Source organism: Pinus tabuliformis, chromosome 6 (genome assembly GCF_031772625.1).
Source record: "Pinus tabuliformis cultivar Carrire ecotype Pingquan chromosome 6, CPIR1, whole genome shotgun sequence".
NCBI classification, from domain to species: Eukaryota; Viridiplantae; Streptophyta; class Pinopsida; order Pinales; family Pinaceae; genus Pinus; species Pinus tabuliformis.
In genome coordinates, this window is record NC_142292.1 from 715,800,955 (window position 1) to 715,828,624 (window position 27,670).

The following is a 27,670-nucleotide window of genomic DNA, read 5'->3' on the forward strand; positions in this document are numbered from 1 at the left end:
AATAAACTTTTTGCTGGTTAAATGTTTTGATTAGAGTTTCATATTTTCTTATATTAAAAAAAAATTATAAAATATATACAACAAAATATTTATATATGCATTATCCTTAACTTCTTTTCATAATGATAAAAATTTAATTCCTTAATATCCATTAGCTCTTTACTCTCCTGCACCATATCATCTTTTGCTTAATCTATCACCTGGAGTGACTATATTCTCACTGATAAAACGACCATTGTGTCATATATAGTACTACTAGCACCGTAATTTTATATATATATATATATATAACGCATCTTTACTGATAAAACAACCATTTTGTCATATATAGTACTACTAGCACCGCAATTATATATATATAACGCATCTTTACTGATGTTCTGAGGCGGAAATGTAACATAGCATAACACGAAACTTTTAATTAAAATTACAAGCTCGGTATTACGGAATCCTTTTAATTAAAATAGGAATCCTTTATCTTAAACCTGCTTTGTCCTCGTTGTTAAGGTTGAAGACCTGGATCAACACATGCCCATAAATCTTTCACATAATGTTAAAGACTTATATATCCAAATTTATAAATCATTACAATAACGAAGCAAGGTTATAACCATATAGATGTAATGTTATATAACTTAGAGGTATGCCACACATTTAGTGGGCAACGAATAAGGTTGGAAGGGGGTTATATCCAATTTCAAAAGATTCAATTCACTAATTTTGCATTTGCATGTGTAAAAGATTCATCAGTTTTATATTTTTGGAAGTATTGATTTGTTTTTATTATGTTAGCGGAAATGGTTATTAAAGTATTTTTATTGGTTTATATTGTTTTTTCTTATCCACACAGAATTTTATAAGCTTTTTTGAAATAGGTCTTATTTATTTTTATCTAGCGTAAAAGCATCATTTGAGGATAAATAATTTTGAGGAGACATTTGTAAAAGGAATTAGAGCAAACACAACTCAAATTGAATTTGAGGATTTCATTCACTTTAAATTGGAAGAACCTCAATAAAAACATGAAAGCTAATAACTACATTAAAATCATCAAAACCATTGAATTTGAGGATTTCATTCACTTTAAATTGGAAGAACCTCAATAAAGACATGAAAGCTAATAACTACAATAAAATCATCAAAACCATTTAGGCCACAAAGGGAAATTTAGAAGCTAAAGAGAACCTAGACAACAAAATATTTGAAACTATAAAAAATGCTCTTTCATATTCAAAAGCCATTAAGTGAGCTAAGATGAAGACTCAGGACTCAAGCTCACATGAACCAAGTGCACCTTTTTGCTTCTCAAGAGTGTTTCTCTTCTAAATAGCTTCTTCCAAATAAAGGCATCCACAATTCCTGAGCAAGTCCAAACACTTGAGAAATCCATTGTCTCAAATGTCTTGCAAAGCATGAATAACCATGCCACATTGAATAACCATGTGCAAAGTAGTTTGGAACAAGTGAGAGAAACATGCAAAGAAATGGGCTACCCATGCACATCCCCTATATACATATTGATACCAACGATAAATTTAAAAACTATTCCCCTTGAGCATGTAAAGTAATTAGCTTTGGATTCCATAAACTAGGGAATTAATGTTGAACTAATTACTTCATTTTCTATCAAAACCCCACTCTCTAGATTATAAATAACTTTAGCAACTTTGACCATTAACTTAAATGAGTTCCTATTTTAGTAACTTCTCTATAACTAAATAATATAAATGACTTCTTATTTCATTATACATATCAATCAAATATAATACCTTAAACATTTTCATTATTTAAAAATATACTATTAAATAAAATAATTTTATATTAATAAAATTTATAATAATTATTTAATACGCATCACCCTACTTGTTTTTAAATTATATATCTCTTGAAAAACAACCATTACCTTATAAAAATAAAAATAAAAATTATATTAAAAAATTATAAAAAATAAACATTTTTTTTAAACATATGAAAATTCCGTAACAAAATTATATAGATGGTAAAACAATACCCCTAATATATATTTTTCATCCTCGCCAAACGTACATTCTACATTTATATCATTAACTTCATTAACTTATTTCATATATAGCGTGAAGCTTGAATTATAAATTTCATCTGACGGGAATGATTGCCCCGCTCAAACTACACGCGAGTAGCGACGATAATGTAACGAGTAGTGATGCCACGCTCCAACTAGACCTGACGGCTGTCCATCCCATTTCACCGACACCGCAACGTTCAATTTCTGTGCACGACGGGATTATTCCCGAAGACTGCTTTTCCGCTGAAGTTCAGATAACGAAAAAGCAGTCGCTTCAATTTCTAAAAATAGAAAAGCAGCCGCTCCATCCTTTCAACGGTCATTCCATTTTTGATATAAAACTTGGGTTTCAATCGATGTTTCTGTTATTACTCACAGAAAGCTTCCATTGATTTTTCTTCGGGCATTGCCCTTTTCGTCAATTTTATGGGCTGCCTCCATGTATGGCCGTGATTTTATTTTAATTGTTTTTCTTACATTTATGCTCTGTTACCAGTGATTTTAATTTAATGGTTTTTCTTACATTTATGCTCTGTTACCATTTTCGGTGCTGCCTCTATGTATGTCAGTGATTTTATTTTAATTGTTTTTTTCATTTATGTTCTGCTATGGAAATGATATTTTTTTTCGAATTTTCTTGTATGGTTGCTATGCAATATGTTTCCATGTCTGTGCGGTGCACCGTTTTTTTCCTTTTTACTATTTTTTTGATTTCGATCATCTCAGGGCGAGAAGAAAAAATCTACAGCTGGGAGTGCATTAATTTGAAATCGAACTGGTAAGAGAAAATCTTATTGCTACTATTATTAATCAGAAAGAATTTACGTCATCTTGCTTAGTTCAATATTTTGTCATGGCTGTAGATCATTTATAGTATGATAGATGTTCGAGAAAATCTTATTGTTACTATTATTAATCAGAAATAATTCACGTCATCTTGTTCGAAATTGTTCATTTACCTATAAAAGATATGCGCAGGAACACATATCATGAGCGGAGCAGGAACACATATCATGAGCGGGAGCGCTACTTTGCGAAAAGTTTCAAAAGAGTTCATGCTTAATTCATTGATAAGGTGAGTTTCCTAAATTTTTTCTACCAAAGATTTATGCATTTGACGGATTCAGATTGACCTAATGAAAATAGAAACTTATGCAGAGTTTAACTTGTTTCTGGTGTGTAATCTTCTCATTTTTTCTATTTTCGGAACTAGAACCTAGTTTAATTTTTGCATATCTTGAAATTCGGTCTTTCGCATATTCATATACTGTTTATTTTCAAAAAAGGTGGAGCTAGTTTTGATATTTGCCATAAAATTTTACTCATAAAATTGGTTTTCAAAATTTGAGGAATAAATGGCTTCCCCTTAGAGATAATTTTTTGCATTTTTTTAGTAAATTTCTTTATGCCTTTTACTTTTGAGGCCTACTGAACCGGAGTAAGACGTGGGAAGGGTTATCTTCGGAGTCAGTTTTTGTTGGGCAAAGCAACATGCCCGGTGGAAAGGGTTCTCTTCGGAGTCAGTTTTTGTTGGGCAACGCAACATGCCCGGACCGCGTCTTGCCTGCCGACATTAATTAAATTTTTCATCTACGGCACCACGGAGCCCTAATATTTCGGCAATTTGCGTTTCCCGAATTGATGTTTGATATTACGTACATTACGGAGGAGGATTGTCCGTTCAATTCTATGAAAGGGCTCCAGGGCCCATGATGAGGGCATTGATTCCCTTCTTTTTTCCCGCACGCCTAATCAGAGTCAAATTTAATAGAAGAAAATACTATTCATAAATAGCTACCTACTTTCCTACCTAGAATAGGTATTAGGGACGTGCCTGTGCCGATGCATTTCCGTATTCTATGCAATTTCCCCTAAAAAACAACATCTGCTCATACTTCTTTTGCAGAAATTATATTTGTGTTTTTACAAAAAATATATTATTATTATTATTCATGGTCTTACATTATTATTATTATTTATACTTTTCTAATACTATTATGGAATAATATAAAATAGAAATGATTTTGCATATAATGGGACAAAACCGTTAGGAGGTTATAGTTATACCAAAGAATAAATGAAATCTTTATGGAAATGATTAATGGACAGAATAGAACAAAATCCTCCCTATTGAGATTTTAGGGAATAGAACAAAACCCTGGCTGTTGTTGCTATATGTATTTCTGGAAAACACGAAATTAACGAAGAGGAACAAAACCAAGCATGACATGACATCAAGGAAACACGGCAGTGTTGGAATGACACGTGCTTTTCGCATGTTTAGTGCAATGCTCTTCAAACCGCGCCATCTTCACTTGAGGATAGGGAATGTTGGACAGATTTAATGATGGAATGACTGCAGGTATGGCAGTCACCTAATTTCAAAAGACGTGGTGTGGAAATCCAAAGACATTGATGTATTATCGTATGTTGTTCTTCGGACAAAGCCCATCGCGACCTTTTTTCAGAGAAAAAAAACCAACATAGCTTTATATTAAGAGTATATAAAGATCATCAATACATATTCAAGATTCAGATGAGGCATAGAAATGCCCAGTCTCCCTTTCAAAAAAGCATACAGATAGTCCATTAAGGCGATATAAGCCTATCATCCTTAGTAAAAAATAGATGTCAGATAGACCAGATCTAAACAACCATATATTTAAAATAATTGTAATTTTAAAATTGTAAAATGTTAAAGCTTATTTACAGGATAATTGAATATTTCTTTTAGCAATTGAATGGATTTAATGGTTAAAAGTATGTATTTCCTCCTAAGAGGTCACAAGTTAAACAACAATATATTTAAAATAATTGTAATTTTAAAATTGTAAAATGTTAAAGATTATTTACAGGATAATTGAATATTTCCTTTAGCAATTGAATGGACTTAATGGTTAAGAGTATGTATTTCCTCCTAAGAGGTCACAAGTTTGTTCAAAACGTAGAGTATGTATGCCTTCGCAGAATTAGCAGTCAAATCGCTGTTCGAAGGTGGGTCCCTTGTCCCACAAACAAGGAATCTCATACACCAATTTCGTGTCTGGCTTGGCTGTCACCTTAAAAATGGATATTATTATTATTATAGTTAGCCTGGTTGATTGCATAAATAAATAGATAACCAATAGCTTTACACTTCTTATTATTATAGTTAGCCTGGTTGATTGCATAAATAAATAGATAGCCAATAGCTTTACACTTATTAGAATTGGAATATTTATTAATAATTATGAATAATAATTATAATTATAAAGAAATAAAAATATACAATTATGATAATTTATAGTAACTGTTAGGATGAAATTCACAAATGTCTATTAAATAATTATACTATAATAAAAAAATTAAATAATTATACTATAAAAAATGGACATCGCCTCCTTGAAAGAAAAAAATAATAATAAAAAAAATCTATATAGAATATCAAACATTTCCACATCCAAAAATGCAAACGAAAATTGAATCCAGAATCCCAAAATTTCGACTTTATTTGCTCATTGCCATGGAATTAAAAGAAGAAAGTTCAACCTTGGCAACATCCATCCAAATTTTGATAAAAAATAAAATGGCCTCTCCGATTTCAACAAGTGAACCAAACCATGGGTAGACAACTAAAGACAAAGTGGTCTTTAATCATTGTTTGATTTAGGCGGCACACTTTTTGTCCCATCAATACATATATGTAGTATATATAGATCAATACATGTAGAATCACCAAAATTAATACTTTTTCCCATCCATACATATATAGAATCACCAAAATTAATACTTTGTCCCATCAATACATATATAGATCAATACATGTAGAGTCACCAAAATTAAGACAATATTATGAACAGGGGTCATGACTGGTTAACAAATTGAGTTGATGGAACCCTCCGTCAAGTTAAGCATGGTGTGATAAATGGTTGTTGAAGAGCCAACATAGCGGAAGCGGTTGTCACCAAAAATTTACTTTCTAGTAGCAACTGATAACATACTCCCTAGGAGCACTTCATCCAAATATGCTAAGCTCTTTTACTTTCCCGCAACTGGTGACATACTACACAGGAGCACCTCGTCCAAATATGCCGAGCCAAAGTATTCATGCTTCTATTGGATAGAAAGAACTAGCTCACAATCAAGACCACATTTACTTAAACGCATTGATAAATGCTCTAGCTTCTTCCTCCTCCTCCAGTGAGCCAAAGTATTCATGCTTCTATTGGATAGAAAGAACTAGCTCACAATCAAGACCACCTTTACTTCAACGCATTGATAAGTGCTCTCGCTTCTTCCTCCTCCTTTCATCATTGGGAGAGGTGAGTCTCAAAATTTGCCAAACCTGAAACTACTTATCCTTCAAACTAAAACAAATTATTCCCTTCACAGGCATAAATTTTCAGTTATTTTTTTTTAAATACCATATCCACCGTGGTATGTGATATTCTTCTGTAGTATGCGATACTCTTTTTCATTTATTGCATCTATTTTCAGCATGCATATGGTATTCTCTTTTCTCTACTTCTTAAATTGTGTGATATATCGTGGCTTTAGCTTATACTTATCTATTCTCTATTTCTTACAAGTTGTTTGAAGAGGGCTTTGATGATACAAGAGTGTTTTAGTTTTGCACCCAGTTTCATTGACAGTGGATGAAGGTATGGGCTTTCGGGGAAGTTAGAAGAATGGCCAATTTTTTTATAGATGAGCGACAAAATATATTTGAAGAAAATTATAATAGCAAATGGTTAAAACAAAGATTCTAGTAGGATTATGCTGCAATTGGATACATGTAGCAATTATTAAATAATAGGTCTAGGACTTCATAAATATAGAGTACATAAGCCTACCGAACATGCTATTGATACGATTATCATTATGCAATTACTAAATATAGGTCTAGGACTTCGTAAATATAGAGTACATAAGCCTATCGAACATGCTATTGATATGATTATCATTTTGTAATGTGCTCAATGTCAAGTAGTGAGTGAACTTTTCTTGGAGAACCTATGGCCAACTTGGACAAGGGCACTTAGATATCATTGAAAGCATCTAGGGACTTCTCCCCTACGTCATTTTGGCAAGAAATTAGGGACAGTTAGATATCATTGAAAGCATCTAGGGACTTCTCCCCTACGTCATTTTGGCAAGAAAGTAACGTCCTCAGGGACATCCCTTTCCAAAAGTAGATTTCCCATGTCCCCAGATCCCCAAGAATGGAGAAATGTAGGGGACACCTCAGGGTTGGGGATGGGCTTCCATGCAACACTGGTTCACACCCTCTTATGAAACATAGTTAAAAGAGAGTAGATACAAGGTGCAAGAAACTACAAAACAAGGGAATGAAAACTTATTGTTGTGATAATCCTCCATTATAAAAGCATACAACAGGGCATGAAAACATATTGTTGTGATTATCCTCCATTACAAAAACATAGATCAGAGTATTGCAGCATGCACTACATAATACATTTGTCATGGCATGAATATAAAATCAGTGACTAAATATTTTTCTTAGAAAATCAGTAACACATGAGTGCAGGATTGGAAATGAGTCATCTAGATGTCCCCAGAACCTGCAATTTCTGAATCGCTGGAGATTAAAAAAATGCAAGGTATGCTCTAGGGTTGGGGATGGGCTTCCATGCAACATTTGTTCATACCTTTTCACTAAGCGTATTTAAAAGAGAGTATACAAGGTACAAGAACCTACACAACATAGGAGTGAAAACCGTTGTTGTGATTACCCCCCTTTACAAGAGCATATGAGTATTCTAGCAGGCATTTGCATAATAATATTTGTCTTGGCATGAATTTAAGACCAATGAGTAAATATTTCTCGTAGAGAATCCATACCACATAGGTGCAAATTTGGATGGCATTTGGAAAGGAGCCGTCCGAATGTCCCCAAAACCATTGAGCTTCAGTCTTTTCAATTTTGGCAGGAAACATCCAAGGGATGTGAGGGAAGTTCCCCATGTCCTTTGGGACCTCCCCTTCCGAATGGGGATTTCCCCTACAGTGCCCATGTCTCTGAGGATTGTGGACTACAAGGGACACATGGTGGGGGAAGTCCCCTATGTCCTCTGGGACATCCCCTTCTAAATGGGGATTTCCCCCTCCAATGAAAGCCCCCTCCAATGTCCATGACCCTGTGGATGGTGAAATATAAAGGATACATCCCCCGTGGTGGGGATGTTTTTCCATGCCACATTGCTTCATTCTTTGAAGCTTATTTAGGTACTAATTCTCAATGATATTTACTCCTTTTTTCAACCAAGGGTTTTATAGAAGTGCTCAGTGTGTATGTATGCCATTTATATTCTTATCTTGCTTTCCGTTTTTTGGTAAATAACTTATAATTTGTGTGTATATATAAAAAATGACAAACGATGTTTGGGGAAAAATATAGAAAATGACAAAATTGTAGGATAAGTATTTAGTAGGTAAAACTATAAAGAACAAACCACATATTTTATGGGTTACAAAATGCGTTACAAAACTCTGCAGAATATTGGTTGTGTGTTGGACTTGAACAAATAATGAAATACCATTTTAATATCACCCTTCATAAAAGTAAACCTCGATCCTTAGAAAACTTCCTTGCATAACTATACAAAGATTTCTCACTATAAAACATTTCACACATTGCAATGTGGTCTTACATGACAAGACAACACTTTTACTTGGGATTGATAAATTTATTTTTTGGATAAGTCATAAAATAAATTAAACAACATTCAAGATAGAATTTAAATGGATTTTGTAATATCTTGTTTCCAAAGAATGCATAAGAGTGTCAACCAAAACAAAAAGAAGGATCATGTAAAATATGAGTGTGGGAAAAAAGAATGAAATGTCCTTTCTTTTCCATTTTTGATGAAAACAGTTTTTTTTACATGATTGGTGTCATGTCAAGTTCAACTGTTTTCTGTCTTTGATATCATATTACATATATTTGATTTCAAGTTGTTTAGAATGTGGAGAATGACAATTATAGAAGCTTAGAACTTAATTATTTTTGCATGTCTATATTTTTTATACAATTTAGTTTTGAAAACCTTCATGTTGCTTGTTCTTTCTTTCTTCTTTTGCTTCTTTGAATTTCATTAGTGTATCAATGACCCAACTAGGACTCCCAATTGCAACATGCTTTTTCCTTGTGAAATACTTTGAAAGGTATACTTTTGCATTTTCCTTCTTCTCTAGGTTGCAAGGGTTTTTTTTGGCATAATTGAACAATCCTTGATTTGTAGTCTTTCTACAACATTTTTGGCCAAAGGAAGCCTGCATTCTACATTTTCCACTTGTATTTGTTGATCAAATGGTACTCTTGCACATTGGCTAACTCTGTGCCACTAAATGTCATTTGAGTCAAGGGTTTTTAACATCCTAGGCTTTGAGATGCAATAAGATGTTGGTGCTTTTGCACACAATAATACAACAAGCCTTCAGTCTAATATCAAATAAAAATCAACTAAATGCACTTTCGAACAACATAGTGTATCTATTAAAAATCAACTAAATGCACTTTTGAACAACATATTGTATCTAATCAAACAACATAGTGTATCTAATCAAATAAAAATCAACTAAATGCACTTTCGAACAACATATTGTATCTATTAAAAATCAACTAAATGCACTTTCGAACAACATAGTGTATCTATTAAAACAATTGCAGACAACATTCCATATATGCATCAAGAGTTTTTACATCCATTGTAGGTAACTTCCAAGCAAACAAGATGCCTACGAAGAGTCATTATTGTTTCACTCTCATATATGTCTACATGGGTTTCTTAATATAGATGAGTACAATTGGGTTCCACCAAATCATTGAAGAAATGATACAGGGGACTAATTCAATTGTTTATAACTTTGAACATTTAAGTACCATCATAGATCCTCTTAGCCTACACGTGGGCCTTGACCAACATATTAGAAATCAACGGATTCAAATTCAATATATTTTAGCCTTCTAAGAAATCATACTTAATCTCGTTAAAGGCGCCTAAACCAACATTGTAAGTCCATAGGAGAGCCATTGTGTGAAATTTTGTTTCCTGACTACAAACATAAACTTCATTTTCTAAGCATTGTGCTTAAAGCCTAAATCCAAGAACACAATTAGACCTAACCTTGGTAGTAAAAAAACTTGCAAAATGGCCATCACTTCCCACGGTACAGTTAAAAGGTACAGTAAGTTTCTCACTGCTATGATTTTTGAAAGCGGTTGGATGCGGCATCCTCTTAGAAAACCATATTTGTTTACTTGCAAGTCCAACTAGCAACTTGCAAAATGACCATCACTTCCCAAGGTACAGTAGTTTCTCACAGCTATGATTTTTAAAAGCTGTTGGATGTAACAGCCTCTTAGAAAACCCTACTTTTTTACTTGCAAGTCCATCTATAAGCATCAAGAGAAACTTGCAAAATGACCATCACTTCCCAAGGTACAGTAAGTTTCTCACTGCTATGATTTTTAAAAGCTGTTGGATGTAACAGCCTCTTAGAAAAGCTTATTTTTTTGCTTGCAATTCCAACTATAACCATCGTGAGCAAGATCTGATATTTGCAACTCCTTTTGGAGCTATTTCTGTTACCCATTTTTTCAGCATTTTTTGCTAGTTTAGCAAATTCGGTTTCTTTGAAAATGCAATTTAATCTAGCAATTGAATACCAAAACACCATGTTCCCTAAGAGGATGAAATTTCATTATCATTGCCTGATCTTTAAAAGGGTAATGGGAATGATTGACCTAAATGCTACTATTTATGATATGTTTTCCTCTCCTAAGAAATGTTGCGAATATCTCAGATCTCTCTTTTGATATTTCCAACTTCTTCTAAGTTTTTCAAGTTGCCAGTTTTTTATTTTTTTTTGTTTTTTTTAGGTCCAAGTTTATGCTTGCTAGTATTTTCCAATACTTTCTCAGATACTTCCAACATATTTCTTTGCACCCTTGGCAATGTCTTCTCCTAAACAATATTTGGATCATTGCTCCTAGCCATATCTTCCCGTGGAGACTTGAAGACTTCATTTTCTCCTAAACAATAGATCCATACAACATGCAATCCATCTTCCAATTCAGCAACCTCAAAACCTCCAAGGTGCAGTGTTCTTTATCCATGTTCTTCATCTCCCAAAATAGAAGAATGTAAAAATTTTGATGCCTGCTGGTTTGCTTCTTCTTTGGTGCTGGACTGAAAATAAGCTTGAAAGACAGCCCACCAGTCATACTGAGACATGTTTGTGCAGCTCGGCGTGGGCCAAGGTTTGAAAGGAACCTTTGCATAAAATATTTACCATCAACCAGTTGCATTTTTCATATTTACCATCAACCAGTGGCATTTTTCCTGTCATATTGTCCAGATCATACTTCTGTTTACAATGCCTAAATTTACACAATTGACATACAGTCCAGCTACGCATTTTCGTTTGCTTATCATCCCTTTCAAAAGTTTCTTTTGACTCTGAGAAACACTGGAAGTTGACATAGTTAATGTCCATTTCACAGAAGGTAAAATTTCTTTTTCCTTGCAACCTTCCTCTTCAACATTCCTGGTCTGCAAGACTTCTTGAGTGGCTAAATTTTGTTTTACAAGGCTGAGATTATTCATGACATTACAAGCATACCTAATCAGGAAATGATCTGGACCCTCCTCTTTGGTGACACCTCCATTTTTGTTGGAAGATTTTCTACCCTGTCAAAATTGTAGGCACAGACCTAGACTATCATCGGTTGTATCAATGGGTGACTGTAAAACTCCATCCTCTGCCTCAGGAAACTCATTACCTCCTCTGCCCAACAGAACCATTGACATTGTTGACATCAACAGTGCCACCAGCTGCATATGTATCATTGTTTTGTGCATCCTCTGTCTTGCTCTTTTAAACATCTTCCATTGATTTAAACTTTAGTTTTGGCTGCATTATTTCTTTGGAATACCTCACTCCCAGCTCTTGTATTTCATGGCCTAAGTCTATCCTAAGCGCAACACCACATTTTCTGTTATCATGGTCATAATTGTCACACAAGCTTGCCAGATTATGGTTTCAACTTTGTCATCATCATCTTGCCAATGGTTAAAAACCATGTCTTTAGTGGATGGTGCATTTAAGAAGTGATCAATACTATTTTTCTCAAACTCTGAGTACAAAATCTTTTCCATTCGCATTTCCTCAACGAGATCAGGGGTATCCTCACAATCGTCATCCGGGCTGTTGTCCAAAGGTACAATGGTCCACCTTTATCAATCTTCAAGTACACTCTAGAGCTGTCCCCAGTCCTATCAAAACCTTCCAGGGAAACAAGGTGGTAATCAAACTGACTTCCTGCCACAGGGAGTTTATCAAATAATGCTCCATCATCATAAACTAGTTACTCATTAAAACATGGTGTTTATGATCTGCCTCTGTTTTGCTGAAGGCACAGATCCAAATTCACTTGATAATCAGGTTTGATGTGGCATTTTCTTTCAGATTTGCAGTACCTTCTTCAACAATGTTAGCAGTGTTGTTCTTCTTGAACTATGGACATAAAAATTCACTTAGTATAGCAGCAGTGGTATTATCATGACTTGGGGCATCATCTTCCAAGCTGTCTCCTTAATCTGGAGCACCGTTGGCCTTATTGTCCTGAAGGAAGTTGAGAGGATTTTCCTCCTCAAGGCTTTCCAATAGCACCTGTCCTTTTTAACCGATAGCCCCTATCCTTTTTAACCGCAAGGATGCTTTCAAAATCGTCTGTGTCATGCTAATCTCTCTCCATGCTCTGGTGCAGCAAGCTCTTCATCACACTTAGGAGACTCAGCTGGAAAATCTGGAAAATCTTGGTGGTTCTGCCCCCTCCCCGCCCAACCCAACTTCTTGTGTCCCATTATCTTCAAAAAGCTCGAGAGGATGTTCTTCTTCTAATATTTCCTCTTCATTACCTGGGGCAGCAAGCTCTTCATCACACTTAGGAAAACTCCGCTGGAAAATCTTGGTGGTTTCCCCCAACTTCTTGTGTGCCATTATCTTCAAAAAGGTTGAGAGGATGTTCTTCTTCTAATATTTCCTCTTTATATTTATCAACACCTCCATTACCTTCAAAAAGGCCAAGAAGTCCTTCCACTTGTAAGGCTACCAACAAGTGCTGGTAGATGCAGTCTAGGGCCACAAAACGTATCAAAGCTTTCAATCAAAACGTTTAGCAAGTGTGCTTGAGCCAGGCACCATTCCTGGGTGCCAAGGGAAAAAGTTAAAAACAACCTGATCATGATATCTTCATGTCTTTCTTCCAATTCTATGATATGTCTTATAAATGCCTGGACATGTGGAAGAGCGTCAAAAGAGTTTCCTACAAACTCCAGAAGGTCCTTGCCAAAGTTTGTAAGAGAATCAAAAGAGTTTCCTATAAACTCCAGAAGGTCCTTGCCAAAGTTAGGACAATGCGTCTTTTGCTAATGACCAGGACTACTGTGCATTTATTTTTCAGTGATGTGAATTCATTTTCTATAGCTTTCTTGCTCCTTCCGTATTCATTATGGTGGTTCAATGAGGAAATAAATAGGCTGCTTTGGTTGAGGTTGAGGCCAGATATGGAGTTACTTGATGGGGCTTTTTATTATCACGGTAACCAAAAGAGTTTTTGGCTAGAGCAAAAGATGTTAAATATCAGTAATGGAAGAACGAGATTGGGGTGAGAGGTAGGATATTTTGCTTAAGCGTGCTTGTGGTCGTGAGAGGAAAGAAAAACTTAGACTCAATAAGTATCTGGGGGTGCCGAGGGAGAGGTATTCATGTTAGGGCAAGGGATCTAGATTTGGGAAGGGGAGGACATGACACCTTAGATTAGAATGTGCTCAGCTAAGTGCCTAGTGCCTAGTGTATCCAGATATATAGCTGTGTTGTATATACTATAGGGTTATGAGTATACTATATAGTTGTTCATTTTAGTTGAGTAGGTGTTATGGGTTCTAAGATTAAGATATTAAGAGATCAACCTAGTTTGAAGGACTCTCGACCCAGTGTTGTTGGCTACAAGGCCTTGGATAAGGTGGTTGGTATCCGTATATTAATAACTGAATTCTAGCTCGATTGTTCTCCTCATTTGAGGAAAACACATTGCTTCTAACTGGTGATCTCTTAAGCATGCTCTTGATTGAGTGTTGTGATAGAAGATTGAGTGCTCTGATAGAAGAAAATAGAGAAAGCAAGAACACACATGGTTAGAGTAAGGAATTGCAAGAACACAAATTGTGCATGTTCTTTATGGATCAGAAGGTTGGCTCCTTCATTGCTCTAACAAGACGTTATTCCCCCCAACCTCGTTGCTTGCTTCAGCAGTGAGACCTCTAACAAACCCAATTCAAGTTTAGCAAGGGAGATAATGAAAATTATCATAAACTGGTTAGTTATTTATTAAAATTTAAAACATAACATTTATGATCTGCCTCTATTTTTCTGAAAGCACAGATCCAAATTCACTTGGGAATCTGGTTCGATGTGGCATTTTTCTTTCAGATCTGTAGTATCTTCTTCAAAAATGCTAGCAGTGTTGTTCTTCTTGAGTTCTGGGCATAAAAATTGCATAAAAATTCACTTAGTATAGCAGCATCATTATTATCATGATTTAGGATATCATCTTCCACTCTGTCTCTTTGATCTGGAGCACCAATCTTCTGAAGGAGGTTGAGAGGATTTTCGTCAAGGATTTCCAATAGCCCCTGTCCTTTTTAACATCAAGGATGCTTTCAAAATCACATGTGTCATGCTGATCTCTTTTTCCTTGCTTTGGGGCAGCAAGCTCTTCATCACACCTAGGAGACTCGTCTGGAAAATCTTGGTGGTTCCCCCACTTCTTGTGTGCCATTATGTTCAAAATGGTCAAGAGGATGTTCTTATTCTAATATTTCCTCTTTAATTTCATCAACATCTTCATTACATTCAAAAAGGCCAAGAAGGCCTTCCTTTTGTTACGCGACTCAACTAGAAAATCTTGGTGGTTCCCCCACTTCTTGTTTGCCATTATGTTCAAAAAGGTCAAGAATATGTTCTTATTCTAATATTTCCTCTTTAATTTCATCAACATCTTCATTACCTTCAAAAAGGCCAAGAAGGCCTTCCTTTTGTTAGGCCGGGCCAAAAATCCTATGGAAGCTTTCAATCAAAGCTTTTAGGGAAGGAATTGTTTTGGGGCGCAAGTGTGTTCAGCAACCATCATTCCCTGGTCCCAAGAGAAGTAAAACAACCTGATCATGATATTTTCATGTCTTTCTTCCAATTCTGAGATATGCCTTATAAATGGCCGGAGATGTGGAAGAGCATCAAAAGAGTTTCCTACAAACTCCAGAAAGTCCTTGCCGAAGTTAGGACAATGTTTCTTGTGCTAATGACCATGACTGGAATATTAGTAGTTGTTCTGAGCATTTATTTTTCATTAATATGTGAATTAATTTTCTATAGCTTTCTTGCTCCTTCCAACATTCATTATGGTTTTATTCAATGAGGAAAGATCATTATGGTTGTTCAATGGGGAAAGAAATAAGCTGCCATGTTTGAGGTTGAGGCTAGATGTGGGGCAACTTGATGGGGTTTTTTATTATCATGGCAACCATAAGAGTTTTTGGCTAGAGCAATAGATGTTAAGCATCAGTAATGAAAGAGCGAGATTGGAGTAAGAACTAGGATATTTTGTTTAAGTGTGCTTCGGGTTGGGAGAAGACAGAAAAACTTAGACTAAATAAGTACCTCGGGAAATGGCGAGGGAGAGGTATTCATGTTAGGGCGAGGGATCTAGATTTGGGAGGGAGAGGACATGACACCTTAGATTAGAATATGCTCAGGTAAGTTCCTAGTGTATCCAGATATATAGTTGTACTATATAAACTATATGGTTATGAGTATATTATATAGGCACCCATTTTAGTTGTGTAGGTGTTTTGGGTTCTAAGATTGAGATATCAAGAGATCAACCTAGTTCAAGGGACTCTTGACCCAGTGTTGTGACATACAAGGTGGTTTGTCTCTGTATATTAATAATTGGGACTCTCGACCCAGTGTTGTGACATACAAGGTGGGTTGTCTCCATATATTAATAATTGGGACTCTCGACCCAGTGTTGTGACATACAAGGTGGTTTGTCTCCATATATTAATAATTGAATTCTAGCTCGATTGTTCTGCTCATTTGAGAAAACACATTGCCTCTAACTGGTGATCTCTTAAGTGTGCTCTGCTCTTGATTGAGCAAATTCACATGCTTTTGATTGAGTGTTGTAATAGAAGATTGAGTGCTCTGATAGAAGAATATAGAGCAAGCACTAGCAAGAACACACATGATTAGAGAAAGCACTTGTAAGAACACACATTGTGCATGCTCTTTATTGAGTAGAAGGTTGACTCCTACAATGCTCTAACATGACCTTGTTTCGCCTAACCTCGTTGCTTACTTGAGCAATCATAGCTCTTAACAACCCTAATTCAAGTTCGGGAAGGGAGATATGCAAAGTATCCTAACCTATGTGGTCAATGTTTGCTCCAAAATCTAGCAGGTCCGGTGAAAGGACTCATCAAGAGAGGGTTGCTAGACCTTATGGCAACAATGAGGAAGGGTTGCCACCATCGCCTCATTAACCTTCCTCTATTGTTTAGTGGGATTTCAACACAAGCGAGTCTTCTCTATGCCATCTGTTGTTGAAGTTTCTAAGTCTACTAGTCAGAAACCCTCCATGCACTTTACTGATTTATTCCTACCTACTTGTTCTGTTACTTAACAGGTTCTTTACAATGTAAATACTAAAAATAAACACTAGTGCATGCTCAACATATTACAAATCATCAACTGAAGGAAACAAAAACAAGCACACAAAAGGACACTGTTATTTTTGGACCAATGTCCCCGGAAAAACCCAATGCGGGAAAATTGGTGCAGCTATTTGAGGGTTTTCTTATTAAACAATTTCAAATTACAATTTGGGTGCCAAAACCAACCTACCCAACAAAGAATGCCCTTGGCAGTAGTACCTCTTAGTTTGAGACAAATGTCCCGACTGAAACCCCAGATAAACCCTCCGACACCTCCTTAGCTCCAATCTGCCCCAAAAACCCCAGCATCAGCCTTTTTGGACTGTGTCAGGCTCGCTCTGCCCAGCACTGGCCCTGCGTCACCTTGAATGGGTCTACGTCACCCTCAGGAGGCCATGCGTCAGCCTTCTGGCCCTCTGCATCAGCAACGTTGGCCTCTATGAAGCACTGTGCAGCTCTTCGCTGCCTTTGTGTGGCCCTGCATGAGCCCTGGATGCTACTGCGTCACTCTCTTTGGCTCCTGCGCTGATCTCCTGACACTATCTTTGCCTCTCTGTCTCTCTGTACTCACTGCCCCTCAACTGCAACTCTGATCACTGATTCTATCTCTCTTAGCAAACCCCGCTCTCGGGAATAGAATGATTGATCATCTGGTGTACTCTCCAAGTGACCCTCAAGCCCCCTCTTACACTTTTCTCGTTTACATATCAATGGCCGAGATTAAGTCCCTAATCAATGGCTAAGATTAGATCTGGCTTGATCCATGTCTTTTGGACCATTCTAACACAATTTGATATTAATCCACATTAATATTTTAATTTCCCTAAATTTAGACTTAGGGACTCCATTAAAAATAGTAATTATTTTAATATCTCTTGAACTGTTTCGAATCTTCCCAAACCCTTTCTAGGTATTGGAGATCTCATGTGCCCCAACCTCTCCTCGAAATTTCGTGGCTAGAGCACATCCGATGCTACCACAAATCAATACTCCCTCTTAGCGAGGACTGTGCTCTAGCAATACTCCTCACTGAGTATTACTCTGATCATTCGACATCGGTCCCTATGTTGATGCTAGGCTTACTACCCACCATCCTCTGCACTGTTGTATCCTGTACTGCTGCCCATGGTTCTACCACTGCCACTACTGCATCTGTACGACAGCTCCCTCTGCATCCGTGCTGCTGCTGGTCCTTTTTCCCAACACTGCATCCGCATTGCAACTCCTCTCATCATGCTGCCTACTGCTACACTACAACTTAGTTACTGAGAAGTAAGTAACTGGTCTCCCAACTCTGACCTCTCTATTGGGCTAGAGACCCTCCTGATGCCGAATCTCCTTTTGCCATTGACAAGTGCTCCCTCTCTGACCTTTGCACTGCTGCAACAACTCCATGCATCTTGCACCGTTGCACACCTCTCTGTGCTTTCCTGCACTAGTGCAACACTCCCGTGTCGCTCCCACTGTTGCAGCCTGCTAGCCTCGCGCTGACTTGAGAATCCTGCATTGTAGCTCTCTCTGTCGCTTCATCTGCATCTGTCTCTACCCACATCAACCAGTTCTGCTACTCCTCTTCGGGGCTCCCATAGCAAGGTCTAATCCAAGAGGCTGGGTACCTCGAGGAACCTGCCCCTCATCGCTTGTAGTCCTCCTGACTACAACTTGATGTCTCCCCACTTCTGCTCAAGTGGTGCGTGTGCACTCATGGCACAGTCATTGTTTGTCTCCACTTCCTTCTCTGCCCTTGCTGACGCTACCTTAGTCTCAGAAGACTCTCCCTTACTCTTCTTCCTTGGACACTTGGTCGCATAATGACCCAGCTCCCCATAGTGGAAGCACTTGATCTTGGAGAGATCCTTCTTCTTCCGCTTTTCTTGCTTTCCCTCAGATGCTAGGGCAACATCTTCCTCCTCTTCCTTTTTGACTTTGATCCCCTTACTGCTGCTTCCCGCCTTTGACTGCCGTCTGATCTCTTCTTGGCGAAGAGTCGCCCACATCTCATCCCAAGGTGGAAGTGTCCCTCTGCCCAGTATACTCTGGACAAATACCTCCCAATCTTCTGAGATTGCATTCAGTGCTGTCCTCACCATCAATTCCTGATCTGGTGTGGCTTCTATGGCAGTCAACTGATCTCGGATCTCATTCAGTCCTTCGAGGAAGGTGTCAATTTGTTCTCCCTTCTTCATCTGATATGACCTCAACTGATTTTCTAGTAACATTCTTCTCTGCACAAAAGTATGCTGGTACAATTTCTTTAGGGCCTCCCACATCTCATTTGTCGTTTCCTTCTCGGTAATGTGTGGTACTACATGGTCCTTGACCCCGTCAAGGATGATGCTCTTGGCCCTCACCATTGCCTCCTCGTACTTGTCGTTCTCAGTTGGGTCGACTGGGATAGCTATCGTCTTCAAGGCGAAGTGCTTGACATGATTTTTGTCAAGTATGGATAAGATTTTGGCCTTCCAGACTGCGAAGTTTGACGCTCTGTCCAGCCTGTCCTGGTCTCTTACTCCGTGTAGTGCCATGATGCTCTTCTACTTCCCTCCTGAAAGTTCTCGATGTGACTCCCTCTGAGTCTCGATTTTCCTCCTGGAATTCCTTCTCTCAATGTCGAGATGCCCCTTACTTTGATCGTCTGTGCAACCGCACCACTGATCTGGATTTCTCAGCTAGAAACCCTCGGTAGCAACTCTCTCCTCTTGGCCTTGCCCTGTCAAGTACTGTTCTGACTACAGTACCTCACCAGCTCCACTCTGCAACTTTCCCACAGCCTCCTAAACCTCAGCAACCTGAAGGTGAGAGCTCCTAGGCTCTGTGCAATCCCCGCACTAGCAACCCGACCTCCTCAGCCAACTGCGTCAGCCTTCCTAGCCTCTGCGTGAGTCTCCCTTCGCTTGTGCATTGTCTCTTCCTGGCTCACCCTTGATGACGCAGGCACCGCGTCACCCTTCCCTTGTTGTTGCTCTGTTAGAAACAACTTCTGTCAGTTGGGACAATTGTTTTCTGCTGCTATTGCTCCGCTCGGCTGATGTCCTCAGTTCTCCTGTGATTTGAAACCACCCTCTAATACCATGTTGAAGTTTCTAAGTCTACCAGTTAGAAACCCTCCATGCACTTTACTGATTTATTCCTACCTACTTGTTCCGTTACTTAACAAGTTATTTACAATGTAAATACTAAAAATAAACACTAGTGCATGCTCAACATATTACATATCATCAACTGAAGGAAACAGAAACAAGCACACAAAATGACACTGTTATTTTTGGACCAATGTCCCTGGAAAAAACCAATGTGGGAAAACCGGTGCAACTGTCTGAGGGTTTTCTTATTAAGCAATTTCAGAGTACAATCTGGGTGCCAAAACCGGCCTACCCAACAAAGAATGCCCTTAGCAATAGTACCTCTCAGTCTAAGACAAATGTCCCGGCTGAAACCCCAGATAAACCCTCTGGTAGCTCCTCAGCTCCAATCTGCCCCAGAAACCCTAACATCAGCCTTTCTGGATTACATCAGGCTCTCTCTGCCCAGCGTTGGCCCTGCATCACCCTGAATGGGTCTGCTTCAGCCTCAGGAGGCCTTGTGTTAGCCTTCTGGCCCTCTGTGTCAACAACGCTGGCCTCTTTCAAGCACCGCGCAGCTCCTGGCTGCCTCTGCGTGAGCCCTGGCTGCTACTGCGTCACTCTCTCTGGCTCCTGTGATGATCTCCCGGCACTATCTCTGTCTCTCTGTCTCTCTGTACTCACCGCCCCTTAGCTGCAACTCCGATCACTGATTCTATCTCTCTTAGCAAACCCTGCTCTAGAGAATAGAATGACTGATCATCTGGTGTACTCTCCAAGTGACCCTCAAGTCGCCTCTTATACTTTTCTCGTTGATGTATCAACGCCAAGATTAAGTCCCTAATCAATGGATAAGATTAGATCTGGCTTGATCCATGTCTTTTAGACCATTCTAACACAATTTTATATTAATCCACATTAATATTTTAATTTCCCTAAGTTTAGACTTTTAGGGACTCCATTAAAAATATTAATTATTTTAATATCTCCTGAACTGTTTAGAATATGCCCAAACCCTTTCTAGGTATTGGAGATCTCATGTGCCCCAACCTCTCCACAAAATTTCGTGGCTAGAGAACATCTGATGCTACCACAAATCAACATTTTGGTAGGACCAAAGATGACAAAGATATTCAAACTAGGGTTCAAGCTCTCTAAGGTTAGAATAGTGTCTCCAAGCAAAAATATCCTCTAATAGCAAATCACATCCACAAAAGATCACATCATGCCCATGTAGAAAGGCCAAATTACAAATTGTGTGATGATGAAATGAGAAGTGAGGGGGAGGCTCTATTTATATGAGCCTACTCCCATTCACTTTACAAGTAGAATGACTAAGAATTCCTAAAGACAAGTTCACTTTGAATGTTCCACACGAAAGAGGTTACAAGCCAACTTCATAGCCCAACAACAAAACAAAAATGCTATAAAATCCCACACGTGGGAATACATGTTTCAAAAATGTGGCATCATCCTCCAAGTGAGCTCAATAAGTCCTCAAAATGTGAGATAAGGGCCCATGAGTGCTCCGTACTCTAAGAAGTGCCTTAGGGTCATGTGAAAATCATCAAAAATCTCTCAATGCCAACACATCAGGCTAAGGTGCCCTACATCACCTCAAAGGAGGAAAATGGGTGACATGGCACCAAATATCTCAAGCGTTGGGGCTCCTGGGTGATGTCCAAGCCATCCTTTGTCATTTTAAGGATGATCATCATCATCTAGGCTTTGGATTAAGTGATACCCATCAAAAAGTGTCAAGGCCAACTTGGGGGCATCCTGGGTCCTCTAGACACATCATCAATATCTCTGACACTAAGCATCATGGGCCCAACATTTCATCATCTGGGAATCTCTTAAGGTTTCAAGCATCATGTGAAGTCATCAAAAGGCTCAACACTTTGCTCTAGGAAGGCAACGTTGCATCATCAAAGTCTGTCTCTCTCTGCATTGGATAGTATGGCCTCTCCTCCTTTGTTTAGGAGGTGGGGCAATCACCTCAAGAAGCCTCTCCTGTCATGATGTGAACCACCAGACAAAACCTTCTCAAGATCAAGTGTAAATCAACAATCATTAGGTAATAAAAACCATAGATGCATCATAGTGAACCATATTTAATGTCAGGGGCACAACCATTACTTCACACAAAGATCACCTTGAAATATCTAACTAGGCCAAGTCCCATATAAGTGTTCCCTACCTTATGTTAGGTATGTCTAGAGGATAACTTTATTAGGTGTTTCCAATCTCCAAGGGGAAAGGGAAGTGATAGTCCCAGGTTACCCCATCAATCCATAGGTGCATGTGTAGATGATGGAGTGGGCCTGACTTCAGGGTATGGTGCGATAGCCAAGTGACTAGTTAATGTCAGTCCAACATCTTGAGTGTATCAATGTAAAGAGGGAGTAATCATGGAGGCATTAGTTACCCCTTTCCTCGTCCTTCTTTTTCTATCCCTCTGGTGTGCCTTTTACTTCTTTTTTATAATGCTTTGATATGGGTGCATAACTTAGGAGTCCAAGATTGCATTCGAGAGATTTGGCGTTTATTACCCCTTAATGATGAGGTAATTTATTACACATTAGGGTTGGGAGAATACAAGGGTTCCTTTTTATTTAGGGATCGTCAAGTTCTCTAGGAACTAGGTGGTGGCTAATGAGGGGGTAGAGCTCATGCGTTGTGATGTGGGTGCTCCCACATTCTCTCTAGCATCATGCATCAATTGTAAGCTTCTCTGGTGCGCTTCCTTCCATCTCTGGAAGTCTCTACATGAGTGGGGTGCTTCCACTTGTTAATTTTTCTGATTGTTCTATGTTGTATCAATTACTTTAGCCCAATTTACTTCTTCATTAACAATGCAACCAATTATTAGCAATGTAACCAATCATTAACTCTAAATGAAGATAGAACAATATATGCAATGGCAAAGAAGACAACAACACAACCATAAGAGACAGCAGATTGTTCCAAGACCGGGGAAAAACCCCACAAGGGGAAAACCTTTCAAATCTTCTTCTTTAATAGATTGTCATAAAAAGTTTTCAGCAAAGAGTACAATGAGCCCAATACATATATTTGCAGCGGAGATTTACAATACAGATCTACAGAACAACAGAGAGAAACCCAGATATACGAGATCACTGAAGCCAACTATCAAACCCAAGGTCAAAACTTGGACGCTCTCAGCAAAACTGACTGCGTGTGTCCGAAACTATCTGGACGCTCTCTCAGACATTGTGTTAGGGCATCTATGACTACTCGAATGCTCTCAGGAAGACTCTGTGTGTGCATCCAGGGTCAAACTCACCCATATCTTCTCCAAACCCTCAGATGCTCCCTTCCAGTTACTGTGCGTGCGTTTGGGACTGCTTGGATGCTCTCAGGACCACTCTATGCGAGCATCCGAGGATCGACACCTTTAGATGTGCTTCTGAAACCTTGGGCACTCCCTTACGCTTTTGTTCCAGCATCTAGGGCTTTCTGGATGCTGCCTTGACCACTGTGTGCCAGCGTCCAGGGACTAAAATGCCCAGTTTTGTGCCAGCGTCCAGGAATCAAAAAAATCCTAGATCAGTGCGATCTTCACCCCTGTGATTTCAGACCCTTGCGCGAACTCCTTCCGTCAGACCTGTGCGAACCAAGACAAAAGAGAAGAATAGAAGATGGCTTGATCAATGTGATGAAATGAGCTTGAGGTCGCTTCTATTTATAGGCTTTCTTGAGGGTCCACTTGGGGTTAAGCCGCCCTAAACAATTTCTCATGTGCTTAGGGCCGATCCATTCCATTATACATGTATAAATAAAATAATTCAAAAATCAACTTCCGCTTGACCAAATAGGGTGATCTTTAGGTCGATTTTGGTCCTCTCGAAAATAGGAATTTAATGCAAGCATCATCTCGGTCATCTGAGTTGTCCAAGGTGGAATTTGACCCTAGTTGCAAAAATTAACACTCCCTCTCAACTAGGAAGAATTCCACCTGCCAATATCTGTCAGTTGATTTTCACATCATCTTGTCATGTTGTGGTCATGCTTTGACTGTCTCTGCTCAACTCTATCTGCTGAAAATTTCTCGGATCTAAAAGAATAAGAATCGGGGAGCAATAGCTTCCACCCATACCGAGCAATAGGATAACTCATCATATAGGGGAGCACATCCTCGACCTTGAAATCTCATCGGGGAGCTCATTCTCAACCTGAAACATCAAAAGGGGAGCAACTCTCAACCCAATTCTATTGCCTACTGATCTTCCCATCAATGACTCTCAGTAGTCATGTGGTAGAACACCTGCATCATAATCGACTTGGGTTGTACACCCCAAAGTACACTCTCAACTCATTGGCCAAATGAGGAGCAATATTCCCGACAAGCCCTGCTTGTGGGTATGATGCCAACTGGGGTATACTCTACAAAGACCAGACAGGGAAGCAACATTCTCTGACCCTATGAAGATAGGGGAGCAACATATCCAACCCTATGGGTAACAGATAGGGGAGTACCCTATTTTCTAGAGATCCCTCAACCCCAGGAGCCCTCTATCTCAATTCCTCACCCTGGGAGCTCATGCAGGGTAGGAAGAGTTGGCTTAATGTCCTTGATCAGCATTGCCCCTTATCCGGAGGGGCCACATCCATCAGTCCAAGCTACTCTCTGAAGACCAAGAACTTTCCTTTCGTTAATGCCTTGGTGAGAATATCTGCAATCTGTTCATCTGTCGATATGTGATGGAGTCTAACAGCTCCTCTTTGCACCATATCTCGAATAAAGTGATATCGAATCTCAATGTGCTTGGACTTGTCATGAAACATGGGATTCTCTGCCATAGATCCCACTCTTGTTGTCGCAATATATCACTGTAGTGTCTAGGACCTACTCAAATAGCTCTCCAAAGAGCTTCCTCAACCAAACTGCTTCGCAGCTAGCCATGCTAGCGGCAATGTATTCTGCTTCGACGGTGCTCAATGCTACATACTTTTGTTTCTTTCTCATCCAGGATATCATGGTAGATCCAAGGCTAAAACAACATCCAAATGTACTCTTTCTGTCAATAACATTTCCTGCCCAATCAACATCAATGTATCCATGAAGTTGAACATCTCCAACAAAATATCTCAGGCCAAGTGTGATCAACCCATGCAAATATCTCAATACGTGTTTGGCATCTATCCAATGTGCATGGAGGGGCTTAGTCATGAATTGACTCAATGTGTTTACTGCATAGCATATATCTAGACAGGTGTTCACAAGGAACATCAGAGCCCTAATAAGTTGTCTATACTCGGATGGATTTGCCAAATCGGGTCCTACAACTTCTCCACATAACTTCTTGAAGTTCATTTCCATCGGTGTAGCCATGGATTTGCATTCAATCATTCCAAATCTTTCCAGCAACTTTACAATGTATTTTCCTCGTGAAAGGAAAATCTCACCAGGCCTTTGCCACACCTCAAGGCCTAGAAAGTAGTGCATGAGACCAAGGTCCTTCATCTCAAATTCAGAGGATAACTTCCTCTTACACTCGATCATCAGAGGCTCACTACCTATCAAGAATAGATCATCAACATATAAAACCAAAATTAATGGCATACCTTGGACTACCTTGAAGTAGAGGTTGGGATCGACATTGCTTCTTGTGAATCCCAGCTTCATTAAGTAACTGTCAATGCGTGCATACCAAGCTCGGGGAGCTTGCTTCAAACCATACAATGCCTTCTTCAACCTACAAACATGTGTTCTTCGATCTTCCACTTCAAATCCCTGTGGTTGTTCAACATATACTTCTTCCTATAACATGCCATGCAGGAAAGCAATCTTTACATCCATCTGATGAAGAGTCCATCCTTGACTAGTAGCAAGGGAAACTATCGAACGAATGGTTGTATATCAAGCCATGGGAGCAAATACGTCATCATAATCTTCTCCCTCTTTTTGAGAGAATCCTCAAGCTACGAACCTTGCTTTGTATTTCTCAATGCTGCCATCAATTCCATGTTTGATCTTAAAAAAAATAGCCTCTTTGAAGTCATAACAGATTTCCCATTCGGTCTTGGTACAACATCCCATACATCATTTTTCACAATCGATTCATATTCCTTGGCCATAACATCCTTCCAAACTTGTTCTTTTATTGCTTCTTCGAATGAGGATGGTTTGACTTGAATCATAGTGCTCATGGTTGCAACATATCCCTGGTACCTGCATGGTTGCTTCCTTTCTCTAAATGATCTACAGATGGGAACATTTCTTTCAGCATTTTGTAGAGTATCGCGGAGCCAAAGTGGTCTCTTCCTAGTAGGAGGATCACTTGGTGGATTATCTAATGGATACTAGGCTCCATGGGATCATCAACCATATCGAACTCGGGCTCGAAAGGACCATCTAGAATATCCCAGTCATCATTCTCTTTCTTGGGAGGAGGAGGCGGAGGAAGATCTCTTGCTTTTCCAAGAGCGCATCTTCATCGAATGCTACGTCCCTGTTAATTTCGACCTTTCTCTGACCGAGAATATATATTCTATATGCTTTAGAATTTTCACAATAAACCACAAACGTACCTTTTCTTCTTGTAGCTTCCAATTTGTTCCTTTTGTCCTTTGGCACATGAAAATATATGGGGCATCCAAATATATGAAGATGGCTAATATCGGGCTTGACACCTGTGAATATTTCTTCGGGGGTCTTGATTTCTAACGCTTGATGAGGCACCCTGTTTTGAACATATACATCAGCAGATGTGGCTTCTGCCCAAAGGAACTTTGGCACCTTTTGATCATGGAGCATGGCACGGGCAACTTCTAATATAAACATGTTCTTTCTTTTAGCTAAACCATTATGTTCAGGAGTATATGGCACAATTGTTTCCTTCTTGATCCCTTCTTTCTTGCAAAATGCTATGAATTTGTTTGACATGTATTCCCTTCCATTGTCGGACCTGAAGATTTTGATTCTCTTTCCTGTTTGATTTTCAATGGCTTTGAATTCCTTGAACATTTCAAAGGCTTCATCCTTATGCTTAAGGTAGTATATCCATGTCTTTCTTGAGAAGTCGTCAATAAAGGTGATGTAGTAGAGATGACCACCAATAGAATGTACAGACATTGGACCACATATATCAGAATGAATGAGATGGAGGATGTCATTTGTCTTGTTCTTACTAGAGGGAAATGGTCCCCTTGTTTTCTTTCCACTTGCACAACTTGAAAAAGTCCATCATGATGAGCTTGAACATCGGCAATACCTGAGACCAGTTTCTTCAATTTCGGAAGAGCATCATAGTGTAAATGAGCCAACTTGCAGTGCCATAACTCGCTCATGTTGATTTGGGGTAGCATCGGATGTGCTCTAGCCATGAAAATTGGTAGAGAGGCTAAAGCACATGAGATCTCCAAGACCCAGAAATGGTTTGGGCAGATTGTACCCGGTTTGGGAGATATTAAAATAATTAATATTTTTAATGGAGTTCCTAAGTCTAAACTTAGGAAAAAAAATATTAATGGGTATTAATATAAAACTGGGTTAGAAGGTTCCAAAAGTCATGGATCAAGCCAAATCTAATCTTAGTCGTTGATTAGAGATGTAATCTCGGTCGTTGAAGGACCAATAGGAAAAGTATAAGAGGAGGCTTGAGGGTTAGTTGGAGAACACACCAGAGTGATCAGTCATTCGATTTACTAGAGCGGGGTTGCTAAGTAAAGTCAAATAGTGATCAACAACGAGGGGCAGTGAGTATTGGACAGAGAGGCAGAGATAGTGCCAAGAGATCAGTGCAGAGGCAAAAGCTAGAGCA